At 45.0% G+C, this 15,051-nt stretch overlaps 1 long non-coding RNA gene across 2 annotated transcripts in view; it reads left to right on the forward strand.

Moving 5' to 3' along the window:
- LOC309668491 overlaps nucleotides 1-14,569 on the forward strand; it is a 78,632-nt gene extending 64,063 nt beyond the window's left edge. For both annotated transcript variants that reach the window (XR_014268251.1, XR_014268252.1), the window contains one exon: nucleotides 14,279-14,569. This is a non-coding gene — a long non-coding RNA (uncharacterized lncRNA). The remainder of the gene's footprint in view (nucleotides 1-14,278) is intronic.
- The last annotated feature ends 482 nt before the right edge of the window (nucleotides 14,570-15,051 follow it).

Consider the following 15,051-nt stretch of genomic DNA (forward strand, 5'->3'; position numbering starts at 1 on the left):
GTCTTTAACATTATTTCATTATCTTCATGTTGTTTGTTAGAACAAATTTATAGCCCATTCAAAGCAAGCCTATGAGACCTCATGTGTGTCCTTCTCCTATTGAATGTCCCTCCCGTCTTGCAATTCATCTTATCTTACTGTATTTTTATGGATCTCTGTAATTTGTCTAATATTCTTTTTTGAGTTAGCAGAGTAGAAATCAATGACTCTCAATTTTGATTGCCCATTAGAAGCACCTGTAGAGCTTTAAAAAAATACTAATATGCAAGCAATATCCCAATTTAATAAAAATTTCTAGGGGTGGGTCTTGGCATCAGTACTTTTCAAAAGAGCCCGAGTGTTTGTTTATGCAAATAAACAAATAAATACATGATTATAATAGTTTCTAATGTATATCATTATTGCATACCCTTCCTAAGCACATATGGGTTTTAATTTATTTATTTATTTTTGGCTGCATTGGGTCTTCGTTGCTGCACACAGGCTTTCTCTAGTTGTGGCAAGTGGGGGCTACTCTTCATTCTGGTGGCTTCTTGTTGCAGAGCACGGGCTCGAGGCACGCGGGCTCAGTAGTTGTGGCACATGGGCTCAGTAGTTGTGGCTCGCGGGCTCTAGAGCGCAGGCTCAATAGTTGTAGCTTAGTTGCTCCGTGGCATGTGGGATCTTCCCGGACCAGGGCTCGAACCCGTGTGCCCTGCATTGGCAGGCGGATTCTCAACCACTGCGCCACAAGGGAAACCCTTGTTTTTTGTTTTTAAACTCAACAGCCACTCCCTGTAGCCCTGGGGAATTCCCTGGCAGTCCAGTATTTAGGGCTCTGGGCTTCCACTGCAGGGGGCGCTGGTCCGATCCTTGGTCAGGTAACTAAGATCCCACATAAACAAACAAACGAACAAAAAACACCCGAACTTTTGTGGTATTGGGTTGGCCAACAATGCATGACCTGAATCTAATTATTAGGAGACATCCGACAAAACCAAATGGAGGCATATTCTACCAAATATCTGGCCTGTGGTCTTCAAAAATTTCAACGTCTTAAAAGACACAGAGGGACTTCCCTGGTGGCGCCATGGTTAAGAATCCGCCTGCCAATGCATGGGACACGGGTTCAAGCCCTGGTCTGGGAAGATCCCACATGCCGCGGAGCAACTAAGCTACAACTACTGAGCCTGTGCTCTAGAGCCCGCGAGCCACAACTACTGAGCCCAAGTGCCACAACTATTGCAGCCCGTGCGCCTAGAGCCTGTGCTCCGCAACAAGAGGAGCCACTGCAATGAGAAGCCCGCACACTGCAATGAAGAGAAACCCCGGCTCGCCACAACTAGAGAAAGCCTGCACGCGGCAATGAAGACCCAATGCAGCCAAAAAAGAAATAAAAATAATAAAAAAAAGAGAGTGAGCCAAGAATACTGAAAAAAAAAAAAGACAAAGAAAAAATCTGAAACTATTCCAGAGTAAAGGAAACTAAAGAGACAGCATGACCAAATGTAAAATGGGATGTAGGATTTTGTTCTGCTCTAAAGAGACTGCTGAGATAATTTGAGAAATCTGAATAAAGTCTGAAGATTTTATTATATTACATCATCATCAATAAAGTATTTAGGGATAAAAGGGCTTCATGTTTGTAGTTTACTCTCAATGATTCAGAAAAAATATGTGTGTATTACACATGTATGTGTGCATGTATTGTGTGTGCAGAGAGAAAGAAAATAATAAAACAAATGCGATCAATTGTAAATATCTGGGGAATCTGGGTGAAGATATAGCATTAATTCTTGTGTTATTCTTCCAACTTTTTTGTAAGTCTGAAATTGTGTTAAAATAGATAAATTTTTAAAATCCTAAACTTTTACAAAGTCCTAAAAATGGAATAAAGTAGGGACAGAATTTAAAAATGCAAAAAAACACCTTATTTTTGTTGTTTTAAAAATAATCCGTAGCTATATGGAGAGAGATCTTACTTAAGAAGAGACAGTTGTCAGCATATAGGCGAGGGAGGTCTGGGCTTCTGTTGAAGCATCTGCTGATTTAAGTATCCAACAAGTATGCTGGCAGAGTACGTCCAATAGAGGGCGGTACAACATTATGAAGAATAAATCACATCACATGGGTTTTGGGCAACATTACTTAAAGTGGATTCTAAAGTGTTTACAAATAGAACAGAGGCATTGAGAATCTTAGAGCTGAATTCTATCTGCAACCCATTTTACAGATGCACAAACTGAGACTCAAAGAGGGGAAAAATACCTTGCCCAAAGTCATAGCCACCAGCAGCACAACTGCCTTGCAAATAATAACCACAGCTATGATTTATTGAAGGCTTACTATACGCCAGGAACTGTATTACTAAGCACTTTACATGCATTATTTATGTAATCACACCTCCACCCCCATCTTTTTTTTTTTTTTTTTTTTCAGTTATGTAGCTGAGGCTCACAGAAGTCAGTAACTTACCTGATGGATGTCACTAATAAATAAGATTCTGGAGGTGCTCATAGCTAACATGCCATTCTGTCCTACAGTTTTGCTGGTGTACCTACCCTACCCTTGAAGAATCAATCACCTAATAAGGGAAGGCAGAACACAGCCATCAAAACAGAAATTTATCTCAGCGCCTACTGATGGATACACGTACACACACAAGTAACCAGAGATTAAGTGAAGAAAGATTCCAAGGACTGAAGAAAGCAGAAAAGAAAGGTGCCATTGAAATAGTAGTGGGGGAGGTGGTGAGTGGTGTGTGCAAATGGATGGTTTAGAGATGGTGAAGAGAAAGCAGAGAGTAGAGTAGAGGTGGAGAGAAAATGGGGGGAGGGAAGAGCACAAAGTCTTGCTGGGAAGGCAATGAGTCTAATATCTTGACTCCTCCTCTCTCTGTTACCCTTATGTCCCCTCTAATGAATCCGTCATTAGATGGGTTAGATGGATCATGTTAGCTCAACTTCTAGAAACATCTGTGATCCCTCCACTTCTCTCCATCTGCACTGCCTCTCCCTGGCTCAGGCCGCATCACCCCTCACCCTGACTCTTAAAAAGCCTCTGAACTGGTCCCCTTGCTTCTCTTCTTGTACTGTCCACAACTCATTCTCCACACTACAGCCAGAGTCATCTTTTAAAATACGTATCAATCATGTCACTCTCCTATGAACATCTTCTAACGGCTTCCCATATACTTAGAATAAAATCCAGACTCCTCACCAGGCTCTGCGTGAGCTGACCCCTGCCTACCTCCTTGACCTCATCTCCCACCAACCTCTTCCTTGCCCACATTGATTTGGCCATACTGGCCTTCGTTCCACCCTGAGCACATGTGAAGCTTGTTGCCACCTTAGGGCCTTTGCAACTTGCTCTCGCTTTTGCCTGGAACCCTCTTCCCAGGTCTCCACGTGGCTGTCCCTTTCTTCTCACTCAAGTCTTCCCTAAATGTGGCCCCACAAAGAGACCGTCCTGATCACAGGATCTAAGATCATGCCACTACCTTTCTACCACTGCATCCTGCTTTGTTTGAACTATTGTATATGCTACTGTTACCAAAGCACAAGTGCCGACTTTCTTATCATTATCTGAAATAATCTTAACTTGTTTCCTTGCTTATTGTCTAACTTTTCCCCTCTAGAATATATTCTTCTTGAGGACAGAGCTTGTTCATCACAGCAGTGCCTAGAGCTGTGAGTGCCTGGCTTATAGTAGGAAATGTAATACATAGTTATTGAATGAATGAACGAATGAATGAATGAGTTGAATTGATTGGAGCAGGGAATTCTTTTTTTTAATTAATTAATTAATTAATTAATTTTTGGCTGTGTTGGGTCTTCGTTTCTGTGCGAGGGCTTTCTCTAGTTGCGGCAAGTGGGGGCCACTCTTCATCGCGGTGCGCGGGTCTCTCACTATCGCGGCCTCTCTTGTTGCGGAGCACAGGCTCCAGACGCACAGGCTCAGTAGTTGTGGCTCACGGGCCTAGTTGCTCCGCGGCATGTGGGATCTTCCCAGACCAGGGCTCGAACCCGTGTCCCCTGCATTGGCAGGCGGATTCTCAACCACTGCGCCACCAGGGAAGCCCTGGAGCAGGGAATTCTTGTGCAACAAAGCAGGGTGGGATGGGGAGGTATGTTTGAAAGGGTCGGGATAAGATTGAGGAGGGCCTCACATGGTAGGCTAACCCCTCTATGTGTATGCTATAGGCAGTAGGGAGCCACTGAAAGTTTTTGATTTCCTGAAAGCAAGGTTTGTTCATTTAGTTTCCAAGCAGTGTGTAAGATGGATTGGAGAGGAGAGCTTGGAGATGGACAGTCGAGTTAGGAGACTAGTGGAAACCCAGCCAAATGCAGAGTAATAGTTTAAAAACTAAATCAATTGCCTGCTTTGACCATATAACAAAAACAACTACCACAAGTCATTGGTATATAGAACTTACTGTGTCTCAGCAGACCCACCTGCAATGTCCCCCAGTGGAGTGCAGTCTGAAAGAAGACTGGAAATGGAATCAGATGGACAGAGGTTTCAACTTGTCCTGATTCTGCAATTATGGTTTATGGGTAACATCATTTGAGTCAGTCTTTAAAGGGTTAACAATCAGGTCACAGGATTTAAGAATTTAAAAGTCTGAGCCCCAGAAGGGAACCAGTCCACATCTTGTCATTTTTTCATAAGGAAAAATGAGATTAGAGAAGGGAAGTGACTTGCCCAAGGCCAGGAGGCCAGGAGAGCTTCCTCTGTTTTCCAGAGATGCTTCATGTCTGAGTTAAGTTTCTTCACCTAGAAAATGCAGAGGATCTTCTGCACACAATCAAATAGATACCGTGAGAAGGCTTTGCAAACTGTGAAATGAGGGGCTCATGTGATATTTTATTATTATCTGGCCATAACTGCCAGCTTGGCTTTGACTCAGGTTCAGATTCATTCTTCTAACACATTTTATTTAGAGCTTACTAATGCTTACTACTTAGTGCCTACTAATGCCTCTTCTCGGCACTGGAGACACTGCAGTGAACACAGCCCCTACAAGCCCTCATCCTCCCAGTACTTACATTCTAGGGAACTGCGTGTGTGGGTGTGTTTGTTGTGTGGTGATAAGTGCTATGGAGAAGAGCAAAGCAGGAAGGGGAATGGGGAGTGGCCAGAGGTGGGAGAGGGGCTAGAATTATACACAGGGGGGTCAAAGAGGGCCTCTCAGAGAGAGTGACCCAGATTCTGGGCTGCACCTAGCACAGTGGAGGGGAACTTTTAAAATTAAAATAAAAATTTTTGGAAAGGAATATATTTGTTCTTGGGCATCAGAGTCTCGAGGGAAAGGCTGATTTTCCTCGGGTCTTTGGTGATGACCATCTGACACTGGCTCGGAGCGTAGGCTGCAGAAATGAAACCTTTGTCATCAGCATTCTCTTAGCCCATCAGACGCAACTTTCTGCTTCCTTCTCACAAACAAAACCCGAGCAAAAACCTTAAAGGGGATAGCAGAAATAATTAGCATAAAGACATCCTCAAATCTGGGTAATTAAGGAAGGAGGCAGGAACCCACATTGCAGCCCTACTCTCTCCTAAGTGCAGCGCTAGGCTCCTACACACCCATCTCATTTGATCCTCCAGGCAGCCCTACGAGGGAGATATTATTGTTCCCATTTTGTAGATGAGGAAACTGAGGTTCAGAGTGCCCGTGTGACTTGCCCAACGTCAACATAGCTGAGAAATGACAGACCAGAGATTTAAACCCAGGCCAGCCTGGGTCTTTATCCTGTGTTCTCTCTGTGAGGTCACAGCCCCTTCCCTGGGCTGAGAGCGGGAGTGGTTTTGAAAGCAACTACTGAAACCTTTCCCAGAAGAGATGCAGAAATTACATCGTCCAACTCCTTCATTTTACAGAGCAAACGAATTAACAATACGAACGTGCGCCTAAACACCTGGTAGCCATGAATGGATGTTTGTTTTCTGTCTTTGCAGATTAGAAACCAACGGTTTAGAGAAAAGAAGTTACTTCCCTGAGGTTTACAAAGCAGCTTAGCAGCAAAGCTCATAGACTAAGGCAGCCTCAGGACTTCTACATCTTTTCACTGCTCTCTGAGCCCCTTAAGGCTTAGAGGTCAAAGACTGTAGAGTCAATGACAAAGAGAGAGAGAAAGAACTGTCAGGCCTAGAGAGCAGTGATCTTTTAAGGCTTCTCTCAGAATGATTACTACAGGGGAATGGCCGGGGTGGGTGGAGGTCTGGGGCCAATAACACGGAGTAGCCGTGAGCTGGTGGGCTAATGCTGAAGTCACTACCGAGATCGCCGTGGCTCCCTCTTCCGCTGCATGGACCGACACCTGTCACATCCGACTTGCTCTTCAGAGTGCTTTGCTTTCAGAGGCAGTGTGGTGGTGGTGCCAGCTGGCTGTGCGCTGGTGGTCTTGGGTCCAAATTCGCATTCACGAGGTGAACCTAAGTAACAGTAATAACGGCAACAGCTAACATTGAATGAGTATGCATGTCTGGGGTGGGGCTGGGGAGCTGGTGTGTGTGTGTGTGTGTGTGTGTGTGTGTGTGTGTGTGTGTGTGTGTGTGTGTGTGTGTGTGTGTGTGTAAGACAGAGAGAGAGGACAACTCTGGTCAGAGTGTGGGCTAAAGCTTGGGGGAGGAGCTAAATCAGGAGGAGGAGGGCTCTTCCCAGCACCCAGTCAGGTGACTTGATTTTTCTTCCCAGTTCACAGATGAGAAAGCAAAGAAAGGCTCAGGGAACTTCAAGGTCATATAGCCAGTGAAGGTTAGAACTCTAGTCTGTCTAAGCTCCATTTCCCCATTTTATGTTGGGTGTGTGAGTGTATATGTGCGTGGGGGGCTTAATTGCTTCTTCCATTTTAATGAGAAAATGCCGCGGGGTGGGGGTGGGGGTGGTGGTGTGCAGGGTGGAGGGAGGTGGGTGGGAGGAAGGGCTCTGGCAATTTCCGTTTCTAGGAGTGAAGGCTCCATACTTTTGGAGCTGTCTCTCTTTGGGAAATTCACCAGGATGGGCCTTTATACAAACATGAGGCAAGTCCCCGCCCACTGTCCTTGGGGAGGGGGTGGGGTCACCCCAATCTCGACGCAGATGGAGCGGAGTGCGTTGAGTTCTCTTTAATGATGTGAATCTGTCTTTTTAACCACCCTTCACCCTTGAGGAATGGGGGAGAAATAATCTTCCTGGAGCGAGATTCCAACTGGACATTAGGTGCCCCCTTGGGAGGTTTTTGAAGATTGAATAATGGAGATGAGGAAGGTACTGCGGACCCTTGTGACGGATTGGTTTGAGCCATTCAGTCATTCATTAATTCACCCAAGCTCTGCTAGGCTTTGGGAATTTACTGGTGAGTTACCCCCAGCTGAACTTTGGGAGAGTTAAAAGGGCAGCAAAGCAGCCCAAAATAGGATAGCTAAGATTGTAACCGACTGCTAGACCTGTGAAGCCCACCTGGAGTCTTGATGTCAGGGTGGTGGGAGAATGGGGGCTCTGGGTCGTGTCAATATTTGGATAGTTTAAAATCAGGATGATCCAGTGGGTGGTAAGATGAATTTACAGTTAGAGTCTGGAATCAGGGAAATGCAGCTTAGAGACGTGTTTGGTTAATAGAGGTTATTTTTTAGTTTGAATTTAAATGCCTTGAGGTGGGGATTGCATTCCCAACTTCCTGGGTTCTCACCACTCCTTATTGGCCCCATCGGATTTATGTATTTACATTACCGGCTGTCTGCCCAGCCCTGTGGCTAACAGAGTTTTCCACCCTAACAGTGGATGTCTCCAAGTTTTGAGAGTCTATTAATTCAAGTATAAACGAACCAAAGGCAGATGTGCAGAATCTGGTAGTGGTTTTAAGCTTTGAACTTCTCTCTGATTCTCACTGGAATGAGATAATAATGGTGATCTTTACTGGTGATCTTTATTGATGACAATAATAATTGGTGATAAATAATGGTGAATAAGTTGACATTCATTTCCATTCATTCCACATGTTTATTGAGAACTGCTATGTGTCAGCACTTTTCTAGGTCTCGGGAATACAGCAGTGAAGAAAACAGACAAAAATGGAACTTGAATTCCAGTGTGGGTGGAGGGAGACAGACAGCAGAGAAGATACATGATTGAAATGCATGGTGTATTAGACGGTGGTAAGTACTATGGAGACAAAGTGGGAAAGAAGGTAAGAAGTTTTGGAGGAGGAGGGCTTAGATAAGGCGGCCATCGTGGGCTTCACTGAGAAAATGAATCTTTAGTAAAGACCTGAATTAAGTGAGGGAGCTGCCATCGGGGGCAAAAACATAGTCAGAGAAAGCAGCAAGTGCAAAAGTCCTGAGGTGGGACCAGGCCTGGGGTTTTAGAGGAACCCTATCAACATACCATGCACTGTTCTAAGCCATTTCACTTCTATGAGGGAGGTAACGTTATTGTTCCCATTTACAGATGGGCAAACTATGGCCAGAGAATCTAAGAAACTTGCTGTGGGTTAGATAAGAGCTGGAACCAGGCTTCTAACCCAAGCTGCCTAACTCCAGACCTTGTGCTTTTAAATACTAAGCTGTGTTAAAGAGATCAGACCCAGGTACTGAAGATTTACACCTCCAGCTATAAGCAGCCTTCCAAGCCCTGGAGGAAAACCCTGGGTGTGGTGGGAGGGGAGGGAGTGACTCAGACCTTGGCTGGCTTCCTGCTGAGTCACTGCCGATGGGCCATGAAAGGAGTTGAGTGGCACTCAGGCCTCACCTCCTCACACTGGTGGGTTCCTGTCTTCTGGGGGAGTTGCCTGGCAGCAGACCTGAGCCACACATGGTTGGTGGACAAGTTCGTCTGACTTTCCTAACAGCGCTGTTGTGGAACTGTGGGTGGGCTCCATTTCCTGGTGTGACCCCACAGCCAGCAAGAGGGAACACTCCTGGAGGCTGACTTTGTGCCCAACCGAGCTCTGTATCCTCCAACGTGTCCTGGATGGACACATTCTGTCCCTCGTCAGGCTGGCTGTTTTTCATCTCAGGTGAACTCTTCAAGAACAGCTGTGTGCTTGCCATGCCACTACAGAGGACAAGGTGCAAAGGGCTGCCACACACATTGCCCTGGGGCTCACCCTCTTGACATAGTCATTCAGGAAGACAGCAAGGAAGGAATGCGCAAGTACTACAGCACGTATGTCAAGTTAAGATTTCAAAACAGGGATTGACGAATAACAGTAGCTAGCACGGACTGAGCACTAACTATGTGCCTGGCAGTTTCGAAGTGCTAACTATGGTATATCTCATTTTCATAGTTCTCACAACACCTAGTTAGGGAAGTGCTTCCCATTGTACAGAAAAGACAACAGAGGCTCAGAGAGGTCACACATAGGAAAGGGCAGGAGGGACAGTGGGGATAAAATCCTGGAGTCAGGAATGTACAGGCCTGGGCTTCCCTGGCAGTCCAGTGGTTAAGACTCTGTGCTTCTGGGCTTCCCTGGTGGCACAGTGGTTAAGAATCCGCCTGCCAATGCAGGGGATGAGGGTTCGATCCCTGGTCCGGGAGGATCCCACATGCTGCGGAGCAACTAAGCCCGTACGCCACAACTACTGAGCCTGAGCTCTAGAGCCCATGAGCCACAACTACTGAGCCCATCAGCCACAACTACTGAAGTCCACGCGCCTAGAGCCTGTGCTCCGCAACGAGAAACCACCACAATGAGAAGCCAGCTTACCGCAATGAAAGCCCCGCTCACTGCAACTAGAGAAAGGCCATGCAGAGCAATGAAGACCAACACAGCCAAAGATAAATTAAAAAAAAAAAAAAGACTCCGCGCTTCCTTGGCAGGGGGCACGGGGTTCAATCCCTGGTCAGGGAACTAAGATCCTGCATGCTCCACGACGTGGCCAAAAAAAAGAAAAAAAAAAGTACAGCCTGGATTTAGAGAGCTATGAGGAGCTGGAGCAAAAGAATGGAGGAGGGAGGAAGATAGTGACGGATGAAGCTGGAGAGGACCAGTGGGACCAGACTATGAAGTTTGGACTTGAGTTCATAGTGGCAGGGAACCACTGAAGATGTTCCAGCCTGTTTCTCCTTGGTGCCCCAGAGGTACCACACCTTTGTTGCTTTGGTTTAGGGTCACCTTGGAGCATGAATAGTGGAGATTGAACAAGCACAGTGGGAAGAACTCACTGTCTGCATGGTGAGATCCCTCACTGGCTCCTCGCTCACCAGCCATCCTCTGTATTTGTTGAACCTCTGCTGCAGAATATCCTTAGATAAGAACTGTATGTTCCCAGGAATGTGCTGTCCACAGCTGGCTGGTCCTCTCCACTCTGGCCATGCCCACCTTCCCTGATTCACATCTTTTCCTGGCCTTCACCTCCTTCCTCCCCAATTCTAATGTGCACATAAGTTGTTTTTGTCTAGCTGGCATTTCCACTACTTTTGCAAAGCTTCCCTTCCCTGTGCTTCTTCTGCGATCTAGCCAGTTTGCCTCACAACACTTTCTTGTGGTAGACACCATTAGTTACCTACCCAATCTAGTCTTCTTCCTTCCTGGCTTAAGAAACCCCAGTTTTGTTCAGGCTGACCACATGGCCAGCCCCAGGCCATGCATCATGATATGTCTAAGCCAATCACATCCCTATTTCTCACTTTTCTAGACTCCCTTGCAGCTAGGGTATCCACGTGACCCAGTTGTTGCCGATAAGACCTGAGGGGAAGTCTGCTCTGGGGCTTCTGAGAAAGCTTTCAATTTTTTGACAAAAGAAAACAGCCTCTTCCCCATGACAAACCCTTCCCACTGCCCCCAAGATATACACAGTCATGATGGCTAGAGCTCTCTGCAAGCTGGGAGGATGTCAACTGAGGGTTGTCAGCAGCCATCATTTGGAGAAAGCCTGCTTTCTGAGGAGATTGTACCATCAAACACAGAGAGCAAAGCATCAGAGCAGGGAGAGAGAGAGAGAGAAAAGTTGAAGTCTTATATGAATGTCTTTATTCATACCTGAAAGCAGAACTACCCCTGGAATTCCAAGTTATGTGAACAATGCATGTCTTTCTTTTTTCCTTATGCGTGTTGAGATGGGTTTCTATTATTTGTAACCAAAGGTCCAGGTCTCCCATCTTCATGATAAATGTTCCGCAGGACTCGCAAACTTCCTCTGCCTGTAACACCTGTGACCTTGACGGACTGTTAGGATGTGTGTGAGTCACATGTCATCCACCTGCCCTCAACCTCAGCACCCCCTCCCCAGCACACACAGACACACACACACAGACACACACACAGAGATATCTCCATCTCTACCCTCTTGGTAAAAGCTGGCCCAAGGGAATGAGGAATGAGGAAACCCAGGGTGTCACCACATACTAAGGCCACTTCAACTCCGCTTTGTGCTCAGAATGCCCTTGCAACACCCTTGTTTGAGAAACACTACAGTTAAGAAATGGGAGTCAGAGAAAAGCGGGCTGGGTGGGCAGGGGTGGGGTGCACAGGGTCCATGTGATCTGGGAGGGAACTTCGAGATTGTGCAGCTGTTCTCTCACTCATTTGTTCATTCATAAAACATTCCTTTTGCCTTTATTTATTATTATTATTGTTAATTGAGATATAATTGACATATAACATTAGTGTCAGGTGTACAACATAATAATTTGATATTTGTATATATTGTGAAGTGATCACCACAATAATCTATCATCACACATAGTTACAAATCTGTTTTTCCTTGTGATGATATCTTTTAAGATCTACTCTCTTAGCAGCTTTCAAATATACAATAGTATTATTATTTATTTATATTTTGGCTGTGCCGTGATGTGGGATCTTAGTTCCCTGACCAGGGATTGAACCCATGCCCCCTGGCAGTGGAAGCACAGCATCCTAACCACTGGACCACCAGAGAAGTCCCTACAACAGTATTATTAACTGTAGCCAACATGCTGCACATTACATTTTATGACTTATTTATTTTAAAACTGGAAGTTTGTACCTTTTGATCCCCTTTACCCATTTTGCCCACCCCCCGACTCCCCCCCCACCTCTGGCACCACCGATCTGTTCTCCATGCAACACATTTCTCTGTTGAGCGTCTACTTCGTGCCAGAGTCTAAAACGTTCCCTGCTTTCTCTATGTTGGCGAGGAAATGTAACGTACAGTATATGAAAGATACAAAAGAAAGAAACTGGTGAGTCTCCATCTTCTCTCCTTCTCAGAGAGGAAATGACCTTAAAATAAAACAGATGAAATCCAGATTGGCAATGAGAGAGCCTTACTATTGAGTGGGATTTGGGATGTTAAAATAAGATGTCACATTGGGAGTGAGAATCTCCTTTCCTGGAAACCTTCAGGGTGAAGATCTAAACCACTGACTCATCTTTACTAGGCACCTCCATGGGGTAATGCATAAAGCAAAGGCTTCTGAGTGAAGCAACTTAGCTTTGAATCCTGACTCCTTTCTTGAAATGGGTGGGTTTCGACAAATTGCTAAACCTCCCTGAGTCTGTTTTCTCTGAGTTACTGTGAGTGTTGTACGAAGACAATATTATGTAATATATATATATTTTTTAATTAATTAATTAATTATTTTTTTTTGGCTGCGTTGGGTCTTTGTTGCTGCACGCGGGCTTTCTCTAGTTGCGGGGAGCAGGGGCTACCCTTTGCTGCGGTGCGCGGGCTTCTCACTGCGGTGGCTTCTCTTGTTGCGGAGCACGGGCTCTAGGCACACAGGCTTCAGTAGTTGTGGCACACGGACTCAGTAGTTGTGGCTCGCGGGCTCTAGAGCGCAGGCTCAGTAGCTGTGGCGCACGGGCTTAGTTGCTCTGTGGCATGTGGGATCTTCCCGGACCAGGGCTCGAACCCGTGTCCCCTGTATTGGCAGGCGGATTCTTAACCACTGCGCCACCAAGGAGGTCCCTATGTAATATTTTTTGAGGGCTGACTATATCCTGGTTCTGATCTAAGCTCTATATGTCTCAACTCATTTAAACCTCACAACAAATGAAGCAACTGAGGCTTAGGAAGGTCAAATACCTTGCTGGTCAGTTGTAGAGCCTGGCTTTGAACTCAGGGAGCCTGGCTCTAGAGCTTTTGCTTGTAACCGGGTCACTTACTGCTGCCATTCTTGGTAAAATGGAGACTCATTTGTTTCAATCACTAGAGGATAGGAAAGTGGTAAGTAAGATACATGAGCTCTGGAGCCACAGTGCCCTGGTTCAGATCCCAGGTTTAGCACTCCTTAGCTGAGTTACTATGAGCAAATCATTTCACTTCTCTATCCCTGTCTTGATTTCCTCATTTGTAAAATGGAGCTGATAATAATGTTCTTAGGCTTTTTGTGAGAATTGAGTGACTTAACACAATAAACTTTGTTTTTTTTTAAAGGCCATTGATTTTTTTTTTAAACATCTTTATTGAAGTATAATTGCTTTACAATGGTGTGTTAGTTTCTGCTTTATAATAACATGAATCAGTTATACATATACATATGTTCCCATATCTCTTCCCTCTTGCATCTCGCTCCCTCCCACCCTCCCTATCCCACCCCTCTAGGTAGGCCACTGATTTTTTAAAAAAAGATTTATTTATTTAGGCTGTGCTGGGTCTTAGTTGTGGCATGCGGGATCTTCATTGTCACGTGCAGGCTCTTTAGCTGCGGCATGTGGGATCTAGTTCCCTGACCAGGGGTCAAACCTGGGCCCCCTGCATTGGGAGCATGGAGTTTTAGCCATTGAACCACCAGGGAAGTCCCAACACAATAAACTTTGAATCATACCTGGTACATGGTAAATGCTTAATAAATGTTGCCTAGTATTTTCTTTCAGGTCTCTTTGCTTCCTCAGGGAGATTCCCCTCCCCACCTCCACCCAATCTGAATTATGTTACTTCTCCGAGCACCACGTTCCTTTTCCATATAACACTTAGGACGATTTGCAATCATGTATAATTGTAACCACCTCACAGGGTTGTTAGGATGATTAAATGAGATAATGTGAGTAAAGCACAGAGCTTCCTGGCATATGTTTGGTTCTTGGCAAGTGTAATTGTTATATTATTATCACCATTATTTACACTGGATGCCTTCCTTGGTTGAAATCACTGATGTTTTGATGTATTGACAATTTCACCAAATCGAAGGCACCTGTCAATTACAACCCACACCATTACTGATGCATTTCTAAGAAATACAAAATCATGACACAAAGCTTTCCTATCACGTAGAATTTCCATTTCATGCATATTGAAAGAGCTCTTTTAAGTCTTATTTAGACATAGATTTTTATCATGTATCAAGCTGCTCTGTTTCCTTGCCTTTTTAATACACAATAACTTTTCATTTCAGTGCCAAATCAGCATGGAATCTGTTTGAAGACATTGTTAGTGGCGATTAAACCAACACCTGTGGTGTTAACAATGCACAAAACTCAAGGGAAAGGATGACAAGATGCAGAACTGTGACCAAGTCTGTGCACGTGCAGCCAACTGCAACTATATCACGACTATCTCCTGGCTGCTTGCAATTTGAGCTACTGTTGATTACAACATATGGCCTTATTTCAGAGATGTAAAAATATGAAAAAAAGTGTCATAAGTTTGATGGAATACAATATTAAAATTTAAATGTCCTCCCTAACAGTCGTGTGGTTCCTTACTTGGTTTTCCGAAAGCCACCGTGTTTCACATCAAACCTATGTAGGTTTTCCTTCTAAGTAATGGCTTCATCTTTAGCATCAACTTTGTGTTGGTTAAAGCAATGCTAGCTGCTGTCAAAGATAAACCCTAAAACCACATCGGTTAACACTCTAAAGGTTTATTTCTTGCTCGTGTAAAGTCCAAATCATGTGTTCCTCATTGGCAGCAAGGGCTTCACTCCATGTGGTCATTCAGGGATCCAGACACATAGATTTTGCGTTTCAACAGATCATTTCAAGGGCTTCCCTGGGCCTGTAACATAGAAGGTTTCGTGGGCTGAGCCTGGAGGAGGCTTGCACAGCACACTTTTTCTCACATTACACTGTTAGATCTTGATCCTATGGCTGCATCTAACTGCAAGGGAGGCTGGGAAATGTCCTCTAGCTGTGTCACCGGGAGGAAGAGGAACTGAGTTTGGTGATC

The sequence above is a fragment of the Balaenoptera physalus genome (assembly GCF_965194825.1).
Source record: "Balaenoptera physalus genome assembly, chromosome: 10".
Taxonomy (NCBI): domain Eukaryota; kingdom Metazoa; phylum Chordata; class Mammalia; order Artiodactyla; family Balaenopteridae; genus Balaenoptera; species Balaenoptera physalus.